Source organism: Oncorhynchus clarkii, chromosome 1, assembly GCF_045791955.1.
Source record: "Oncorhynchus clarkii lewisi isolate Uvic-CL-2024 chromosome 1, UVic_Ocla_1.0, whole genome shotgun sequence".
Taxonomy (NCBI): domain Eukaryota; kingdom Metazoa; phylum Chordata; class Actinopteri; order Salmoniformes; family Salmonidae; genus Oncorhynchus; species Oncorhynchus clarkii.
Window position 1 is genome coordinate 9,694,347 of NC_092147.1, and position 14,565 is coordinate 9,708,911.

At 43.6% G+C, this 14,565-nt stretch overlaps 1 protein-coding gene across 4 annotated transcripts in view; it reads right to left on the minus strand.

Moving 5' to 3' along the window:
* Positions 1-14,565, minus strand: part of LOC139420041 (protein tyrosine phosphatase receptor type Sa) — a 367,333-nt gene that overhangs the window by 306,069 nt on the left and 46,699 nt on the right. The gene's annotated exons all lie outside the window — the stretch shown is intronic.

Below are 14,565 nucleotides of genomic sequence, written 5' to 3' on the forward strand. Positions count from 1 at the left end.
GTATGAAACAAGGGCGAGGCCATGTCTCCACTCTCTCTCCGGTTTGTTTTCTCATGACCATGTGACATGTTGGCATGAAGTTTAGTCACTGCTGAGACAGATGGCCGAGCATCATGGGGAGATGGTTGAAAGCGGGAGGAAAAGACACTCTTGGTAGAGCCTCAATCCTGGGTTTTTCTCTCTTCATTCTTTCTCCAGAACTGTGACAAGCAGCCCAATCCTGACATTTTGTTCACTAATTGGTATTTTCACCAGATCAGATCAGCTCTGAAAAAGATCTGATGTAAAAAGCTTGGATGTGATTGGTCGAAAGACCAATTAGTGTGAAACATTTTCAGAATTGGGCTACAGTGTAAATGCACCCATATAGTCTTATTTAGCGCACATTCCTACATTCCTACAAACACCACAAATGTCAAGAAGCATGTCTCTGTCAACAAGTGTTGTACTTATAAAGTAAAAATCCCACCTTTACTAGGGGGTTGAATTCAGTATACTGGAGGAATAACACCACCTACTGCTGTTGCCTCTGTGTTTGTACTCTGGATTATATTAGCCGAGCGTATGCCACCTGTCTCTCCAAATGAGGTTCCCACCCACACAGACACACACACACACACACACACACACACACACACACACACACACACACACACACACACACACACACACACACACACAGACACACAGACACACAGACCCACAAACACACGCACCAAAAGTCTTTGACTGGAAAAATATGTAACAATGACAACCTTCATCACCCCCCACCCTCCTGTCTCATCACACCTGACCCTGTCCTCTCCTCCCTCCCACACCCCCCTGTCTCATCACACCTGACCCTGTGTCTCCCACACCCCCTGTCTCATCACACCTGACCCTGTGTCTCCCACACCCCCTGTCTCATCACACCTGACCCTGTGTCTCCCACACCCCCCTGTCTCATCACACCTGACCCTGTGTCTCCCACACCCCCTGTCTCATCACACCTGACCCTGTGTCTCCCACACCCCCCTGTCTCATCACACCTGACCCTGTGTCTCCCACACCCCCTGTCTCATCACACCTGACCCTGTGTCTCCCACATCCCCCTGTCTCATCACACCTGACCCTGTGTCTCCCACACCCCCTGTCTCATCACACCTGACCCTGTCCTCTCCTCCCTCCCACACCCCCCTGTCTCATCACACCTGACCCTGTGTCTCCCACACCCCCTGTCTCATCACACCTGACCCTGTCCTCTCCTCCCTCCCACACCCCCCTGTCTCATCACACCTGACCCTGTGTCTCCCACACCCCCTGTCTCATCACACCTGACCCTGTGTCTCCCACACCCCCTGTCTCATCACACCTGACCCTGTGTCTCCCACACCCCCTGTCTCATCACACCTGACCCTGTCCTCTCCTCCCTCCCACACCCCCCTGTCTCATCACACCTGACCCTGTGTCTCCCATACCCTCCTGTCTCATCACACCTGACCCTGTGTCTCCCACACGCCCCTGTCTCAGCACATCTGACTCTGTCCCCTCCGCACTCCGCCCTCCTCCACCCCCCTATCTCATCACACCTGACCCTGTCCTCTCCTCCCTCCACCCCCCTGTCTCATAAACGGATAGTTGTGACCCGCATCAATAAAAACTGGGCTTCTGTCACGGAGCGGGGGGTAAGGGTTGGGAGGGGAGGGGGTACTAAGCTCCTCTAATATATTGGACATATAGAGGATCTGTGCTCTTGGCAGTCGTCCACTGTCTACCAGCGGGCGGAAGGTCAGTCACTCACTCATCCCATCTCTCTCTATCTCTATATAGGTGAAATGGAGAGGAAGAAACGACATTATCCAAAATAGATAGAAAGAGCACCAATACATTAACCGTTACAGTAACCGTTACAGTAACCGTTATGTGTCTTTGATGAGAAATGCTCAGTATAGTCATGTTTAGTAGAAACAAAACCGTAAATAACAACATTTCATGCAGATTGTAGGGGATAATTCAAAAAGCAGGGAACGCTGAGGAGTCCATCATGGCCCTTAGCATGAGATGAGGAACTACAGTGCCTTCTTTCTTTTTTAAATATTTTCTACCTTGTAGAATAATAGTGAAGACATCAAAAAGATGAAATAACACATATGGAATAACATAGTAACCAAAAAAGTAGCCAACATGTGCTCAGCATATGTGCAAACTCCTTCAAGACTGTTGGAAAAGCATTCCTCATGAAGCTGGTTGAGAAAATGCCAAGAGTGTGCAGAGCTGTCATCAAGGCAAAGTGTGGCTACTTTGAAGAATCTTAAATATAAAATATTTTGGTTAGTACATGATTCCATATGTGTTATTTCAGAGTTTTGATGTCTTCACTATTATTCTACAATGTAGAAAATAGTAAAAATAAAGAAAAACCCTGGATTGAGTAGATGTGTGCACACTTTTGACTGGTACTATATATATACAGTATATATATTATACACCCACATTAAAATCTAAAAACACAGTCATGGGAAACACAAATAAAAAAATCTGTAATGGATCTCGTCCTCCTCTTCTGAGGAGGAGTAGCAAGAAGGATCGGAGGACCAATTTGCAGCGTGGTAAGTGGTCATGATGTAATCTTTAATGAATCAAACTGAACAGAACACGGGCACAAAACAATAAACGGGAATAAACGAAAACCGAAACAGTCCTGTCAGGCGACATACACAAAGACAGAAAATAACCAACCACAAAACACAATGGAAAACAGGCTACCTAAATATGGTTCTCAATCAGGGACAACGATTGACAGCTGCTTCTGATTGAGAGCCATACCAGGCCAAACACAGAAATAGAAAATCATAGACAAACTAACATAGACAACTCACCCAACTCACGCCCTGACCATACTAAAACAAAAGACACAACAAAGGAACTAAGTTTAGAATGTGACAAAATCACACAGAGAAGCATTTACATTCGTCCACAATCAATACTTTAAATTGCCCGAACGGCAGCAGAACATCAAAATGAAATGTATTTAGAATTCTGTTCCAGCAATACGCTGCATTAAAACTCAAATCAGATTTACCTAGCACTGAGGAGACCCTAGGAACCTCAAGAGTTAACTAATCCTGTGAATGGGTTAGGAACCTCAAGAGTTAACTAATCCTGTGAACGGGTTAGGAACCTCAAGAGTTAACTAATCCTGTGAACAGGTTAGGGACATCGATAGTTAACTAGTCCTGTGAACGGGTTAGGAACCTCAACAGTTAACCAATCCTGTGAACGGGTTAGGAACCTCGAGAGTTAACTAGTCCTGTGAACGGGTTAGGAACCTCAAGAGTTAACTAATCCTGTGAATGGGTTAGGAACCTTAAGAGTTAACTAATCCTGTGAATGGGTTAGGAACCTCAAGAGTTAACTAATCCCGTGAATGGGTTAGGAACCTCAAGAGTTAACTAATCCTGTGAACGGGTTAGGAACCTCAAGAGTTAACTAATCCTGTGAACGGGTTAGGAACCTTAAGAGTTAACTAATCCTGTGAATGGGTTAGGAACCTCAAGAGTTAACTAATCCTGTAAACGGGTTAGGAACCTCAAGAGTTAACTAATCCTGTGAATGGGTTAGAAACCTCAAGAGTTAACTAATCCTGTGAACGGGTTAGGAACCTCAATAGTTAACCAATCCTGTGAATGGGTTAGGAACCTTGAGAGTTAACCAATCCTGTGAACGGGTTAGGAACCTCAAGAGTTAACTAATCCTGTGAACGGGTTAGGAACCTCAAGAGTTAACTAATCCTGTGAACGGGTTAGGAACCTCAAGAGTTAACCAATCCTGTGAATGGGTTAGGAACCTTGAGAGTTAACCAATCCTGTGAACGGGTTAGGAACCTCAAGAGTTAACTAATCCTGTGAATGGGTTAGGAACCTCAAGAGTTAACTAATGCTGTGAACGGGTTAGGAACCTCAAGAGTTAACCAATCCTGTGAATGGGTTAGGAACCTCGAGAGTTAACCAATCCTGTGAACGGGTTAGGAACCTCAAGAGTTAACTAGTCCTGTGAACGGGTTAGGAACCTCAACAGTTAACTAATCCTGTGAACGGGTTAGGAACCTCAACAGTTAACCAATCCTGTGAACGGGTTAGGAACCTCAACAGTTAACTAATCCTGTGAACGGGTTAGGAACCTCAACAGTTAACCAATCCTGTGAACGGGTTAGGAACCTCAACAGTTAACTAATCCTGTGAACGGGTTAGGAACCTCGAGAGTTAACTAGTCCTGTGAACGGGTTAGGAACCTCAACTGTTAACCAATCCTGTGAACGGGTTAGGCAACTCAGATGTTTATACTTCAACAGAAAAGTTAGATAAGACAGAGGTTTATGAAGTGGGGGCTTGTGAACAAAAACGGAGTAATGTAGCGATCTATGGGTCTTTAGCGAAGTACAGCCAACCTTCTGATAAGTATTCACAAAGTACTCATACCTCATTTGAAATTGATTAAATTGCGATTTTGTGTCACTGACCTACACACAATACCCCATAATGTCAAAGTGGAATTATGTTTCTAGAAAAGTTTACAAATTAGTTAAAAATGAAAAGCTGAAATGTCTTGAGTCAATAAGTATTCAACCCCTTTGTTATGGCAAGCCATAAATGTGTTCAAGAGTACAAATAAGTCAATTAATAATTGCATGGACTCACTCTGTGTGCAACAATAGTGTTTTTAACATGATTATCGAATGACTACCCCATCTCCGTACATCACACATACAGTTATCTGTACGCTCCCTCATTCTAGCAGTGAATATAAAACACAGATTCAACCACAAAGACCAGGGAAGTTTTCCAATGCCTCTCAAAGAAGGCTACCTATTGGTCAAAATAAAAAAAAGCAGACATTGAATAACCCTTTGAGAATGGTGAAAATATGAATTACTCTTTGGATGGTGTATCAATACATCCAGTCACTACAAAGATACAGGTGTCATTCCTAACTCAGTTGCAGGAGAGGAAGGAAACCGCTCAGCCATGAGGCCAATGGTGACTTTAAAACAGTTACATTTTAATGGCTGTGATAGGATAAAACTGAGGATGGATCAACAACATTGTAGTTACTCCACAATAATAACCTAAATGACAGTGTGAAAAGAAGGAAGCCTGTACAGAATAAAAATATTCCAAAACATGCATCCTGTTTGCAATAAGGCACTAAAGTAAAACTGCAAAAAATGTGTCAAAGAAATTAACTTTATGTCCTGAATAAAAAGCATTATATTTGGGGCAAATCCAACAGAACACACAGATGATAGAAAAAAAAGAAACGGGATAGGCCTAAGCACAGTCAAAATCTTAGAGGAAAACCTGGTTCAGTCTGCTTTCCACCAGACACTGGGAGATAAATTCACTTTTCAGCAGGACAATAACCTGAAACACAAGGCCATATCTACACTGGAGTTGCTCACCAAGACGACATTGAATGTTCCTGAGTGGCCGAGTTACAGGTTTGACTTAAATCTGCTTGAAATTCTATGGCAAGACCTGAAAATGGCTGTCTAGCAATGCTCTACAACCAACTTGACAGAGTTTGAATCATTTTTTCAAGAATAATGTGCAAATATTGTACAATCCAGCTGTGAAAAGCTCTTAGAGACTTACCATGAAAGACACGCAGCTGTAATCGCTGCCAAAAGTGATTCAACATGTATTGACTAAGGGGTGTGAAAACATGTTTTCACTTTGTCGTTATGGGGTATTGTGTGTAGATGGGTGAGAAAAATATATTTAATCAATTTTGAATTCAGGCTGTAACAAAACAAAATGTGGAATAAGTTAAGGGGTATGAATCCTTTCTGAAGGAACTGTATAAGAATGAGAAGTCAGTTTTATCCTTTAAATGTAAGCCTGGGCCATGGCCAAAATGACCAGGTAGCCTAGTGGTTAGAGTGTTGGGCCAGTAACTACAATACTATATAGTAACTACAATACTATATAGTAACTACAATACTATATAGGGCCAGTAACTACAATACTATATAGTAACTACAATACTATATAGGGCCAGTAACTACAATACTATATAGTAACTACAATACTATATAGGGCCAGTAACTACAATCCTATATAGTAACTACAATACTATATAGGGCCAATACTATATAGTAACTACAATACTATATAGTAACGACAATACTATATAGAGCCAGTAACGACAATACTATATAGTAACTACAATACTATATAGGGCCAGTAACTACAACACTATATAGTAACTACAATACTATATAGGGCCAGTAACTACAATACTATATGGGGCCAGTAACTACAATACTATATAGTACCTACAATACTATATAGGGCCAGTAACTACAATACTATATAGTAACTACAATACTACATAGGGCCAGTAACTACAATACTATATAGGGCCAGTAACTACAATACTATATAGTAACTACAATACTATACAGGGCCAGTAACTACAATAATATATAGTAACTACAATACTATAAATGCCAGTAACTGCCTTGTTCAGGGACAGAACAACAGATTTTTACCTTGTCAGCTCGGGATTCAATCTAGCAACATTTCAGTTACTAGTCCAACGATCTAACCACATGCCACTCAAACCACTAGGCTACCTGCCACCCTAACCACTAGGTTACCTGTCACCCTAGCCACTAGGCTACCTGCCACCCTAACCACTAGGCTAACTTCCACTCTAACCACTAGGCTAACTGCCACGCTAACCACTAGGCTACCTGACACGCTAACCACTAGGCTAACTGCCGCCCTAACCACTAGGCTACCTGCCACCCTAACCACTAGGCTAACTGCCACGCTAACAACTAGGCTAACTGCCACGCTAACCACTAGGCTAACTGCCACGCTAACCACTAGGCTAACTGCCGCCCTAAAACAAGTCAGTCACACAGGTCCGAAAAGTGATTCATTATGATTATGTGTTGCACTTTATATTCAATAACATTAGTTGATTTATCTTTATTGTAAAGTATTTACCATATACATTTATAGGTTTATTATGAATTATTTTTCAGACACTTGTGGGCGTATTGCAACCAGTTAAGAAGGCTGTTAGGATGGAACATTTTGAATTACATCATGATTTATTTAAATAATGACATGGCTTTGTTTGAAATGCCACCTGTTATTCAATGTAATAAAAAAAAAAAAATGATGTTAAACAAATGGGCAGCTCGGATCCAAGTTGTATTCAGCATCCAGCCAGTGGGCACAAGAAGTAACAATGGATTTGGAAAATGTTCATTTTTTGTACCAATTTTACGACGTCTTGTGATCATAGGGCATGCACTGAAACAAATAGCCTGGCCATCAGTTGGACTCCAGTTGGGTTCAATGTCATTTCAATCAGAATCATTAATTGAGCATTTGATGCAATTCAAACAGAAACCAAAACAGTGGCGCCTCGAACTCTCCAGATCAGTGGGAAGTGGTACACATGCACACGCGCACATGCAGCAGACAGACAGACAGACAGACAGACAGACAGACAGACAGACAGACAGGCAGGCAGGCAGGCAGGCAGGCAGGCAGGCAGGCAGGCAGGCAGGCAGGCAGGCAGGCAGGCAGACAGACAGACACACACACACAGAGAGAGGATAGACACACACACGCACGCACGCACGCACACACACACACACACACACACACACACACACACACACACACACACACACACACACACACACACACACACACACACACACACACACACACACAGAGCGAGATAGAGAGATTGACAGACACATACACACACACACACACAGAGAGAGATAGAGAGATTGACAGACACATACACATACACATACACACACACACATACACACACACACATGGTTTTGTTGAAAATCTTCCACAGACTGACGAGCCACTCCAGAGCCACTCTGACTCAAGTTTCATTAGGGGCCCTGTTTTGCGTCGATAAATGCAACAGCGGCCATTATCTTAGCTGGCTCTCAGCGAATCATTGAATAATAATTACCTTTGTGTCTGTCAGCCTGCCTTAGCCTGTCTCCGTATCTCCCCTCCTTCTGGGATTGAGGTGGGAGGTGGGGGATTTCAACCCCTGCTTGCCTAAAGTCTCACCACCCTTTCACTAAATCACAACTCCAGATGGTAGATGTGATCATGTACATTTAGTGATTAATAACATCACTGTAACGTTATTCAAATGCTATTGGAACTCTGCGTTCACTAAATCACACCTCCAGACAGACGGAAGGTAGATATTATCGTATACATTTTGTGATGATTTTTTTTTTTCCATTTTCGAATTAAATATACCTTCCTGCAACCCGCCTCACCCAATGTGGTATGAATCTGCTACTTTTTTAGACCTTATAACTGGAACCTCCATCAGAAGCTAGCCATCAGAAGTAAGCCAGCTAATTAGCTACTAGCTATTTAGTCATTATTAGCCTCTGCTAGCTGTCTTTACCTTTAGCTCGGACACCAGCCGCTATAGCCCGGATAATACCTGCCAGTCTGCACAGCGCGATATCAGCCCTGAGCATATTTATTTTTTTCCCACTACATCACCGGATTCCTGCCACAAGCTCTGGACCATTACACCATATCTTCGCAGCTAGCTAGCTGCTACCGAGTGGCTATTGTGGCTAACGCCCTTGTCCAGAAGCATGCACCAGTTAGCCTTGAGCTAGCCTCGAGCTAGGCCCACCTCCCGGCTAGGAAAGTAAGTACACCAACTACAATACCTCTCTTGCCAATTTGGCCTGGACCCTTTGTCGACACGGAGCTCCGCCGATCCATCACGACTGGTCTGCTGATCTGCTGACATAATTCGGCTGATGTGCTCTCAACCGGCCTCTGCTTTGTGGATGTGGTGAAGATCCATCTGCTAGCCCTAGCCCGCTAGCTTCCTAAACACTGTGTCTCTCGCTCGCCCAGCGTAGTAATCAACTACCGAACAGCTCCCTGTTTCATCTATTGCTGCTCATTGAACCCTATGATCACTCGGCTACACAGCTGATGCCTGCTGGACTGTTCATTAACACGGTACTTCATTTTGTTTACTTCATTTTGTTTATCCCCAGCCTCAACCTCAGGCCCTGTATGTAGCTAACTGATCCTCTCTGCCCATTTATCGGCATATACCAGTTGTTGTTGTCTTAGCTGTTTATCCGTTGTTGTCTCACCCGTTGTTGTTTTAGCTCTCCCAATCAACACCTGTGATTGCTTTATGCCTCTCTCTAATGTCAATATGCCTATACTGTTGTTTAGGGCAGCTCTCATTGTTGTATTTTACTGTGGAGCCCCTAGTCCTGCTCAACATGCCTCAGATAGCCTCCTTGTCCTACCCCCCACACATGCAGAGACCGCACCTAGCTTAACTGGCGCCTCCAGTGATGCAACCTCTCTTATCGTCACTCAATGCCTAGGTTTACCCCCACTGTACTCGCACCCTACCATACCCTTGTCTGTACACTATGCCCTGAATCTATCATACCACGCCCAGAAATCTGGTCCTTTAATTCTCTGTTCCCAAAGCACTAGACGACCAGTTCTTATAGCCTTTAGCCGTACCCTCCTCCTACTCCTCCTCTGTTCCTCTGGTGATGTAGAGGTTAACCAAGAACCTGTGTGTCCCCAGCCGCTCAAATTTGTTGACTTCTGCAAACGTAAAAGCCTTGGGTTTATGCATGTTAACATTAGAAGCCTCCTCCCTAAGTTTGTTTTATTCACTGCTTTAGCACACTCACCCATCCCTGATGTCCTAGCCGTGTCTGAATCCTGGCTTAGGAAGGCCACCAAAAATTCTGAAATTTCCATCCCCAATTACAACATTTTCTGTCAAGACAGAACTGCTAAAGGGGGCGGAATTGCAATCTACTGTAGAGATAGACTGCAGAGTTCTGTCATACTATCCAGGTCTATGCCCAAACAGTTTGAGCTTCTACTTTTAAAGATCCATCTCTCCAGAAATAAGTCCCTCACTGTTGCCGCTTGTTATACACCCCCCCCAGCTCCCAGCTGTGCCCTGGACACCATATGTGAATTGATTGCCCCCCATCTATCGTCAGAGTTCGTACTGCTAGGAGACCTAAATTGGGATATGCTTAACACGCCGTCCTACAGTACAATCTCAGGTAGATGCCCTCAATCTCACACAAATTATCAAAGAACCTACCAGGTACAACCCCAAATCTGTAAACATGGGCACCCTCATAGATATCATCCTGACCAACTTGCCCTCTAAATACACCTCTGCTGTTTTCAACCAGATTCTCAGCGAGCACTGGCTCATTGCCTGCGTCCGCTATGGGTCCGCGGTGAAACGACCACCCCTCATCTCTGTCAAACGCTCAATAAAACACTTCTGCGAGCAGGTCTTTCTAATCGACCTGGCCCGGGTATCCTGGAAGGATATTGACCTCATCCCGTCAGTAGAGGATGCCTGGTTATTCTTTAAAAGTACTTTCCTCACCATCTTAAATAAGCATTGCCCTTTCAAAAAATGTAGAACTAAGAACAGATATAGCCCTTGGTTCAGTCCAGACTTTACTGCCCTTGACCAGCACAAAAATACCCAGTGGCATACTGCACTAGCATCGAATAGTCCCCGGGATATGCAACTTTTCAGGGAAGTTAGGAACCAATACACACAGTCAATTAGGAAAGCAAAGGCAAGCTTTTTCAAACAGAAATTTGCATCCAGCAGAACTCATTCCAAAACGTTTTGGGACACTGTAAAGTCCATTGAGAATAAGAGTACCTTCTCCCTGTTACCCACTGCACTGAGGCTAGGAAACACTGTCACCACTGATAAATCCACGATAATCGAGAATTTCAATAAGCATTTCTCTACGGCTGGCCATGCTTTCCACCTGGCTACCCCAACCCCGGACAACAGTTTTGCACCCCTCCATCAACATTTTGTCACCAAAGCCCCATATACCACCCACCACTGCGACGAGGTATGCTCTCATTGGCTGGTCATCGCTACATATTCGTCGCCAAACCCACTGGCTCCAGGTCATCTCTAAGTCTTTACTAGGTATAGCTTTGCCTTATCTCAGCTCACTGGTCACCATAGCAGCACCCACCTGTAGCATGCGCTCCAGCAGGTATATCTCACTGGTCATCCCAAAATCCAACACCTCCTTTGGCAGCCTTTCCTTCCAGTTCTCTGCTGCCAATGACTGGAACTAATTGCAAAAATCGCTCTAGTTGGAGACTTATGTCACCCTCACTAACTTTAAACATCAGGTGTCGGAGTAGCCTACCGATCGCTGCAGCTGTACACAGCCCATCTGTAAATAGCCCATCCAACCAACTACCTACTTCATCCCCATATTTGTTTTTGTTTTTCTGCTCTTTTGCACACCAGTATTTCTATTTGCACATCCTCATCTGCACATCTATCACTACAGTGTAAAAAGCTAAATTGTAATTACGTCGCCACTATTGGCCTATTTATTGCCTTACATCCTTACTTCATTTGCACACACTGTATACAGATTTTTCTATTGTGTTATTGACTGTACGTTTGTTTATCCCATGTGTAACTCCGTGTTGTTTTAGTCGCACTGCTTTGCTTTATCTTGGCCAGGTCGCAGTTGTATGTGAGAACTTGTTCTCAACTGGCCTACCTGGTTAAATAAAAGTGAAATCAAAGGTTGATATTAATATTATGATGATTAATGTTATTGTAATTGTTCGTCGTAGCAGCAAAAGTGTTATATTTCAAATGATTCAAAAGAAATTTGACGAACTGACCTGTTGGAAATGTGGCATCCTATGACGGTGCCACGTTAAAAGTCACTGAGATCTTAATTCCGGGCCATTCTACTGCCAATGTCTGTCTATAGAGATTGCATGGCCTTGTGCTCGATTTTATACACCTGTCAGCAATGGGTGGTGCTGAAATAGCCAAATCCACTCATTTGAGCCATGTAGTGTATTTCAAATGATAAAATAGACCCGAGCCATGTAGTTTATTTCAAATGATAAAATAGCCCCTATGACACTACCTATAATGCCTCTATTCTCCCTATGTGACTGTTGACTGGGGTTAGTCCATCTGATGATGCCCTTCAGTGGGAGGCTGGTGACATTGGATTGGAAGCAGTATTTGGTCACAGATGTGTCCCTCGGCTAGGGGGACTGGACACAGCAGAGGATTAATTACCATAACGCACGTACATGGCTGCTCAGACTGTTGTGTCCAGCTATCAGCTTTCTTTTTTTATCTATCTCCATCTCTCTCTCTCTCTCTCTCTCTCTCTCTCTCTCTCTCTCTCTCTGTGGGGGCCAATGGCACCCATCAAATCGAGAGGACTGAGAAACAAGCATGTAAACTCTCCCCTATTTAATGAATGCTTTCAGATATTGACAGTTAGTTAAACATTCCATAAAACCTCTAAGACAAAACACTAACCTAAACCGGTGAAAAATCCTGTTTCCAAACATTCTTTGTTATCTTCTCACACGCGACAACTCCGCAAATAATGAAATGAACAAATCGGCGTGGAGAAATATAATCAGTGCTTAGCGGTCGAGGGATGGGGTAGGGTTAGTGTTTGGCAGCAGGGTGTAGTGGGTGGCATCTGGGTTGTGGAGGTGGTTGAAGTCATTTAGTTTATTATTACTATTATCTGCATGGAATTCCCAACCTTCCGAGAGCTTTGATCTCTCCATCGCTGGACCAGGGGTTTGCAAAGCCTGGATCATCCCCTCTAATCCGCACTCATTAAAGGGATACTTCAGGATTTTGGCAATGAGGCACTGTATCTACTTCCCCAGAGTCAGATGAATTTGTGGATACCATTTGTATGTATCTGTGTCCAGTATAAAGGAAGTTAGAGGTTGTTTCGTGAGCCAATGCTAACTAGCATTAGCACAATGACTGGAAGTCTATGGGTATCTGCTAGCATGCTAACAGATACCCATAAACTTCCAGTCATTTTGCTAATGCTAGTTAGTAATTGCGCTAGTGGTAGTTAGCAACTTCCTTTAAACGGTGGTATCCACAAGTTCATCTGACTCTGGGGAAGTAGATACAGTGCCTCATTGCCAAAATCCTGAAGTATTCCTTTAAGGATGAGCTGCATGATAATGCACTACCAATCACCAACACCCTCCACCCCCATCCACCCTCTAACCGGCCTCCCCATAAGTGGCGGCTTTGATGGAAAATGTAATAAATTACTGCAGATCATTACATGTGCCACTGCTGGCTCAGTAAATAAAGCTCCCACACACACCAGCATTAATAGGGACTATAGTGATTGGAGTGACAATGCCTGTTTTTAGTGTGTGTGTGTGTGTGGGGGGGGGGGGGGGGGGGAGTAGTCCACTACACTGTACTCACAGGGAATGTGTTGTTTTCAGAGATGGAAAGGGGGGGAAGAGGTTGAGATTTAGAGTTTTAAATATGCAATGTGTCAATCTGACTCTTGTGTGCCTATGTTTATCCACTTCAAGTATGCTTCCTTCTGTAAAACCTGTTAAAGACTAATCCCAATATGCCTTTTTAATGTAGGTCGGTCAACAAGAGGAGCAGGTCTTGTATTGGTTTAAACATGGAACATAACATATCTTACTGGACGTTATATGAGAGATATTGTACTTCAGATACATTCCAAGGGACCTCTCATCTCCTCCCAAATCTACCCATGAAGCTCTGGGGTGAACAAAAACAATACCATGCAGGCACCTTTCCCTCAACTTCCTGGTTTCTCCAAAATAACTCCCTCTCCACCGGGGAGTTTAGATAAATTACAGCTACGCTATCCTCCAAAGATGTGATCTCGCTTCCTGAGCAGCAAATTAAACATTTAAACCCATTTAGCAAGGTAGCCCAGCGTAACTTGAATCAGCATGGTCGAGAGACGCGATATTCCATCAGTGTAGTGTCACACCATCCCTCTGAGTAATGATGCCAGTTCACCCGCCTCGTCCACTAACCAGCGAGCGCTGGGCCACAAGAGAAAGATGTGCCGCAGTCTAATTCAGCCGTAATTGATCTTAGTGACATGTTTATTTTTAAACCCCTTTCCCTTCCGCCTCCTCGTCTTCTTGAAATGCCCGGCACATTCCAATAAAGTGCCACCACTGGGCTTATTACTCAGACTGAACAAGGCAGGGCTCCTGACTACTGTGTGCCTGAAGGAGAGAGCAGCTTTAATACCATTCCATTGGAAAGAACCGTGATGTTTAAAAATGCACAACCTCTCTGAGATAGTACTAAAGATAGTACTAAAGGACAAGGTGAAGAATGAGGATAGAGAGGACAAAGAGAACTACAAGTACTTAGGTTAAACTGAGGCCAACCCTGCAAAACACAGTCACATACTCATCATTATTTAGTCAGAGATGTTATTCATGTCTGGTCAAAGTAAAATAGGTTGGATTACACAGTAATGCAGTAACTCTCAACCGTCACAAAAGGTTATATCGAACAACCACAGCCACCTAATCAATTAATTCACATTAAAATCTTCCATAAACACATATACCACCAGCAAACAGCCTGAATCATACATTCCTTTCTTTCCAACAAAAGACCAATTAGCAGTGCTAGCATGCTACC